This window comes from Delphinus delphis, chromosome 4 (assembly GCF_949987515.2).
Source record: "Delphinus delphis chromosome 4, mDelDel1.2, whole genome shotgun sequence".
Lineage (NCBI taxonomy): Eukaryota > Metazoa > Chordata > Mammalia > Artiodactyla > Delphinidae > Delphinus > Delphinus delphis.
The window spans coordinates 113,962,411-113,970,405 of record NC_082686.1 but is presented as its reverse complement, the minus strand read 5'-3'; positions in this window follow the sequence as shown (position 1 = coordinate 113,970,405).

Here is a 7,995-nt window from a genome sequence, read left to right as displayed (position 1 = left end):
AATACAGGAAAGTAATAAAAAGGAAAATAAAAACCACTATCCAGAGATACTCACCATTAATACTAAGGCATACATCCAGATTTTTTCCTAGTACATATTAACTTGATTTTGTTTAACTTAATGTTTCTTTCCAAGCTAATTCATCATATGGAGGTACAGTATCTTTTTAATAGGTACACTGTAATCTATTAGGAGGATATACTATAAATGGCTGTGTCAGAATGTGTCCCCTGGGAAGCAGACTCTGAGGTGAATTTTAATAGGCAGGATATTTATTACGAGTGCCCTTGGTATCAAAATCTGTGGAAGGAAGGGGAAAGAAGCAGAATTGAACAGAGGGAAAAGTTAAACTGGGATGCAAACCAATGAGAGCCTCAGCTGACCTCACAAGGAATTCTGGTGCAGAGTTATCCCAGATTAGACTGAGATGACCAGGACCCTGGCACTAACTAGTCATTGGATATGGGCCATCCTGGGAAGGGACATGCCTCTCCACAGTGGAGGCAATCCCCAAAGGAGTTAATAGAATTCCTGGAAGTCGGGGTAACAAATCCTTCACTGAACATAGATCTGGGCAGCATGTCACATTGCCCACTACAGTTGAAACCAAGCAGGACCCTGCAGGGCCTTACTGGAGATGGGGCCCCATATCCCCCACCTCTTATTCATAGAAAAGCCTTAGCCTCCTAGGCCTTCCCCAAATTCCAAAGAGCAAGTTTAATCAGAAAAGGAAGAAAATGCAGAAAGGAAGGAAAAGGTCAAGCAAGACAAAATAATAATAGTTTAGCCATAAAGCGAAGTTAAGGACCTTTGGTTCCTCCTCAGGGGTTATAGATATTATCCTGACCCATATCCTTGAGTTGTTTTGTTGATTGTGGGTATAAATTGGTACTATCCTTTTGAAGGGCAATTAAAATTAATGATACAATTTAAAATCCATATACCCATTGACCCAGCAATTCTACTTATCTTCCAGATGGAAGAAGTTAACTGCATAGTGACTGCTAGCACATAGACCGTAGACCAGTCAGAACCAAACCAGAAGGTTGATGATTGAGATTCCCAAAATACCACCCGGTCACCTCACCAGCAACAATCAAAAGAATGTCCCCTGGCTGATCAGGCATATGGGACTCTCTCCCTCACCTTGCCTTTAAAAAACTTTCCCCCAAAACCATCAGAGAGTTCAAGTCTTTTGAGCATGAGCTGCCCATTTTCCTTGCATGGCCCCATGTTGGGCATCTTGCAATAAATGCTATACTTTCCCTCACTACAACCCAGTGTCCGTAGATTGGCTTTGCTGTGCATTGGGCAACTGAACCTGAGTTTGGTTAGGTAACACAATCTACCTGTTGTTCTATTCAGATATACTTATTCATTTATGTTCTTGGAGCAGAAACACCATAATTAGGATGGGCCTCTTTTTCTGTGGGAAATACTAAAAAAGAAGGTTAATGGCACAAACTAAAACTCCTAACTGAAGCCAGTTAGTCTCTGGCTTCAACTGATACTCATTGTCTCCTTCTTTCTCCATCCATTCTGTGTTCCCCTTACCCTAAACTATCATACCTGCTGGGCTGGTGGCATGACCCAGACCCTCAACCTTGAATGTTATGAACCCTGTCACTATGTCCTTCTTGCTCTGAGATTGCTACACTAGTCCACTTATGGTCAAAATTGGACAAGAGTTCACCAAGAGATGTGCATTTGGATCACCTGAACGCCAAACATGTTCCTCTCTACCTCCATGTGTAACCTTCTGATGCCAGAATCGTGACTCCTCTTTTTGCCCAAAGGTCCCTGGAGTCAAAGAACACAAAGAAGTTGGGTTAGCAGCCATAGCTTGTAGCTCACTGGGAGTCTTGCTGTGTTCCCTGGTGAAACTGTGTTGCCTTTGGAGACCTATACCTCCAATTCTGCAGAATTGGGAGACAATTTTCCATGGATCTCTTGTGTTTCTGCTCATCTTACATGCAGACACCAACAGCTTTTGTTCTGAACTATTTTTTCAAGGATGTTTGTATAGGAACAACCTTATAAGATAGAGATAGTATCTCTCTTCAGAACAAAAGACAACTCTTTTTTTAAGAAAATTGAAATATAGCAGGGACTTCTGTAGCAGTCCAGTTGTTAAGACTCCACACTTCCACTGCAGAGAGTGTGGGTTCGATCCCTAGTCGGGGAACTAAGATCCTGCATACTGCACAGCACAGTGGAAAAAATAATTAAAAATAAAAATAAAATTAAGTAAAAAATTGAAATATAGTTGATTTACAATATTGTTTCTAGTGTACAGCAAAATTATTCAGTTACATATATTTTATTTCAGATTATTTTACATTATAGGTTATTACAAGATATTGAATATAGTTCCCTGTGCTATAAAGTAGATTCTTGTTGTTTATCATTTTTATATCTAGTAGTGTGTATCTGTTAATCCCAAATTCCTAATTTATCCCTCCCCCGCTTTCCCCTTTGGTAACCATAAGTTTATTTTCTATGTCTGTGAGTCTGATTTTATTTTGTAAATAAGTTCATTGGTGTCATTTTTCTTATTCCACTTATAAGTGATAGCTTATGATTTTGCAAAAGACAGCTTTGTTTGGTGTTTGATATAATAAAGATAATATCTCTGTCTGGGGAAAACTTTGGGCAGGTTGTTTGATAAAAGTTTCTCTAAACTCAGAGTATCTCAGCCATGAAGCAAACCCACTGCATGTACAGCTCTATCTAGACCACCTCACATCTTCCTCATGGTTCCTGGGGAACAAGGGAAACTAGTGCAAATGTAAGCTTCACGCTGCTTGTTGTGCTGTGAACAATTAAGTCTACTGACTGACCCAGGAGTCTCATGTCTTCTGCCAGCATCTACAATAGTGGCAGGCTAACTTGTCAGCTTGCAAACTGGGTAAAATCTCAGACCCTTCACAGTTCTTGACAACTATGTTATTACTAAGGGTGGGAAAATTAACAGCCCTGGGGCAGAAATGTTATCCATTACATGTATATGAGAACTGTTTCTGATTCTCTTTTCTGAGATAGATGGAAAAGAACATACTTGTCAGTTTAATAGTCGCATACCATGTACCTGCGTCTATGTTATTCTGCTTTAGCAAAGAATTGTATCTTGTATTTTTCTCCAGAATCGGTCTGGTTTTTGCAGGGACCAGACTGGTGAATAAAATGGAGGTATGGGGAATTCCCTGGCAGTCCAGTGGTTAGGACTCCATGCTGCCACCATCGGGGCCCCGGTTCAATCCCTGGTCAGGGAATGGCAAGCCTTGTGGAGTGGTCTAAATAAATAAGTAAATAAATAAAATTCATCTTTAAAAAATGGAGGTATGATGGGGATCACCAACTTTTCATCCTGTGGATCTTTAGAAGTGGCAATAATTTCCATCATTCTCCCCAGCAATACTTTTTAAAATTTATGTCTACTAAGGGAGGGGGAAGTTTCAGAGGCTTCAGGTTGGTTTTTTTCATTATGATCGCTGTTACTTCATAGAGCAAGGACCCAATGTGGGAGTCGTGCCAACTGTGATGTATATCTATTCTGCTTGTATATGTGACGATGACGACTGAAGAAATGACTAACATGTGAATCTATAGGTCATTTGGGCTCACTGTGAGCTGGACCTTGGATAGAACTTCATTTTACCTGGTCCCTATGTGCACCTACTCTGAAAAGGAGACCATGATGATTCTCTGGATCTCCAAGTATCAGTGTCAATGCAGACTCTATGATCAACAGGCCTTGAAATGTTTATGTATTCTCATTTTCCCTGTGCACAGTTATCTGAGTAAATGGCCTTAGGTCCAAGGGTTCTGGAACAACCTTTGGCGAAAAACTGAGGAAATCATTACTGAGTACATTTGCATGGTATTACAGGTTTCCTTCCTCCTGGGGACCTGATCTCTTCTTAAGTTAGTGAGCTCCAGGTCTAAACACAGATTCATATTTGGAAACTTGGCAAGGAATCATGATTTTAACTGGGGCGATTACCTCAGTCTCCTGACTATGCAGTTTTGAATACAACTGATGATACAAACTGAGTGGTACCTTTATTGACTGCCCATTTATTTTTCCCCTAGGGACATCATATTCTATTAATTGTCTGCGTAATTCTGTGTAGGTCACTTCCCACTGGCTGCTCCTCTGAATTTATATTACAATAATTGTCCAACTTGGCTTCTGACCATTAAACAACCTGACCTCTATCATTTGGGGGTCCTATTATCCCTGTTGCTATCATTAAACCTAGTTCCTTAATGGCTTCCTTTACCATCAGCTCTGGCTTATAGAAAGTCACCATGGAGCTTCTTAATGAGACTGGTGCCCCTCACAACAGTACATTTCTTATGTCCTTACATATGGTGTAGCCTCCTGGCCTTCAGTAATTTGATCATCTTGTGGGTTTTCATCTTTACATAGTATATGGTCTCTAGCATGACCAATTGTCGGATTCTTTGAATTCTTTCTTCCACTGTTTTCATGGTAATTATGGCATTTTAACCCAACTTCCTATGAGCCATCACTTTTTCCATGCTTCTAGAAATCATCCTAGTAGCAAATTCACACTGTCTCCTGGGTTTTTGTAAATATGTTTTTTATTCTTCAATTTGTTAATATGGTGTATCACACTGATTGATTTGCATATATTTAAGAGTCCTTGCATCCTGGGATAAATCCCACTTGATCATGGTGTATGATCCTTTTAATGTGTTGTTGGATTCTGTTTGCTAGTATTTTGTTGAGGATTTTTGCATCTATATTCATCAGTGATATCAGTCTGTAATTTTCTTTTTCTGTAGTATCTTTGTCTGGTTTTGGTATCAGGGAGGTGGTGGCCTTGTAGAGTGAGTTTGGGAGTATTCCTTCCTCTGCAATTTTTTGGAAGAGTTTGAAAAGTATGGGTGTTAGCTCTTCTCTAAATGGTAGAATTCACCTGTGAAGCCATCTGGTCCTGGACTTTTGTTTGTTGGAAGAGTTTTAATCACAATTTCAATTTAATTACTTGTTATTCGTTTGTTCATATTTTCTATTTCTTCCTGGTTCAGTCTTGGAAGGTTATACCTTTCTGAGAATTTGTCCATTTCCTCCAGGTTGTCCATTTTATTGGCATAGAGTTGCTTATAGTAGTCTCTTATGATGTTTTGAATTTCTGCGGTGTCCATTGTAACTTCTCCTTTTTCATTTCTAATTTTATTGATTTGAGCCCTCTCCCTCTTTTTCTTGATGAGTCTGGCTAAAGGTTTATCAACTTTGCTTATCTTCTCAAAAAACCAGATTTTAGTTTTATTGATCTTTGTTATTGTTTTCTTTGTTTCTATTTCATTTATTTCTGCTCTGATCTTTATGATTTCTTTCCTTTTACTAACTTTGGGTTTTGTTTGTTCTTCTTTCTCTAGTTCCTTTAGGTGTAAGGTTAGATCATTTATTTGAGATTTTTCTTGTTTCTTGAGGTAGGATTGTATTGCTATAAACTTCCCTCTTAGAACTGCCTTTGCTGCATCCCATAGGTTTTGGATCATCATGTTTTCATTGTCATTTGTTTCTAAGTATTTTTTCAGTTCCTCTTTGATTTCTTTAGTGATCTCTTGGTTATGTAGCCATGTATCGTTTAGCCTCCATGTGTTTGTGTTTTTTACGTGTTTTTCCCTGTAATTGATTTCTAATCTCATAGCTTTGTGGTTGGAAAAGATGCTTGATATGATTAATTTTCTTAAATTTACTGAGGCTTGATTTGTGACCCAAGTTGTGATCTGTCCTGGAGAATGTTCTGTGTGCCCTTGAGAGCAAAGTGTAATCTGCTGTTTTCAGATGGAATGTCCTATAAATAGCAATTAAATCTATCTGGTCTATTGTGCCATTTAAAGCTTGTGTTTCCCTATTAATTTTCTGTCTGGATGATCTATCTGTCCATTGGTGTCAGTGAGGTGTTAAAGTCCCCCACTATTATTGTGTTACTGTTGATTTCCTCTTTATAGCTGTTAGCAGTTTCCTTATGTATTTAGGTGCTTCTATGTTGGGTGCATATATACTCATAATTGCTATATCTTCTTCTTGGATTGATCCCTTGATCATTATGTAGTGTCCTTCCTTGTCTCTTGTAACATTCTTTATTTTAAAATCTATTTTAGATTGTGGCGCAGTGGTTGAGAGTCCACCTGCCGATGCAGGGGACACGGGTTTGTGCCCTGGTCCGGGGGATCCCACATGCCGCGGAGCGGCTGGGCCCGTGAGCCATGGTCACTGAGCCTGTGCATCCGGAGCCTGTGCTCTGCAATGGGAGAGGCCACAACAGTGAGAGGCCCACGTACCGCAAAAAAAAAAAAAAAAAAAAAAAATCTATTTTATGTGATATGAGTATTGCTGCTCCAGTTTACTTTTGATTTCCATTTGCATGGAATATCTTTTTCCATCCCCTCACTTTCAGTCTGTATGTGTCCCTAGGTCTGATGTGGGTCTCTTGTAGACAGCATATATATGGGTCTTGTTTTTATATCCATTCAGCGAGCCTGTGTCTTTTGGTTGGAGCATTTAATCCATTCACACTTAAGGTAGTTATCGATATGTATGTTCCTATGACCATTTTCTTAATTGTTTTGGGTTTGTTTTTGTAGGTCCTTTTCTTCTCTTGTGTTTCCCACTTAGAGAAGTTCCTTTAGCATTTGTTGTAGAGCTGGTTTGGTGGTGCTGAGTTCTCTTAGCTTTGACTTGTCTGTAAAACTTTTGATTCCTCTGCCGAATCTGAATGAGATCCTTGCCAGGTAGAGTAATCTTTGTTGTAGGTTCTTCCCTTTCATCACTTTAAATATATCATGCCACTCCCTTCTGGCTTGTAGAGTTTCTGCTGAGAAATCAGCTGTTAACCTTATGGGAGTTGCTTTTATGTTATTTGTCATTTTTCCCTTGTTGCTTTAAATAATTTGTCTTTAATTTTTGTCAGTTTAATTACTATGTGTCTCAGTGTGTTTCTCCTTGGGTTTATCCTGCCTGGGACTCTCTGCGCTTCCTGGTCTTTGGTGGCTATTTCCTTCTCTACGTTAGGGAAATTTTCGACTATAATTTCTTCAAATATTTTCTCAGGTCATTCTCTCTCATCTCCTTCTGGGACCCCTATAATGCGAATGTTAGTGAGTTTAATGTTGTTCCAGAGGTCTCTGAGGCTGTCTTCATTTCTTTCCATTCTTTTTTCTTTATTCTGTTCCATGGCAGTGAATTCCACCATTCTGTCTTCCAGGTCACTTATCCATTCTTCTGCCTCAGTCATTCTGCTACTGATTCCTTCTATTGTATTTTTCATTTCAGTTATTGTATTGTTCATCTCTGTTTGTTTGTTCTTTAATTCTTCTAGGTCTTTGTTAAACATTTCTTGCATCTTCTCGCTCTTTGCCTCCATTCTTTTTCCGAGGTCCTGGATTATCTTCACTCTCATTATTCTGAATTCTTTTTCTGGAAGGTTACCTATCTCCCTTCATTTAGTTGTTTTTCTGGGTTTTATCTTGTTCCTCCAGCTGGTACATAGTCCTCTGCCTTTTCATTTTGTCTATCTTTCTGTGAATGTGGTTTTCGTTCCAGAAGCTGCAAGACTGTAGTTCTTCTTGCTCTGCTGTCTGCCCTTTGGTGGATGAGGCTATGTAAGAGGCTTGTGCAAGCTTTCTGATGGGAGGGACTCTTGGGGTTTTTTTTTATGTTGTTAAATCCTTAGTACTAGGAGAGTGCTCCCAATTTCTCCCTTATCCAACTTTATATTCCCTTTCTGTTCATCAAGCACCCTCAAAATTCAATCCTACATATAGTCTCTCAATTTATGATGACTGTATATTAAAGCTCCTTTTGGGTATAATCCCTTTCTTACATTATTATATCCAGCACATTGAGGCTTATCATCAGTTAAGGCCTATAGGATGGGAGGCAACCTGAAAACAAATCTTGAGAGGGAGAGCAGTTGTTGTCTTGATGTGAAGAGGTCTTTTTACCATCTCTGAACA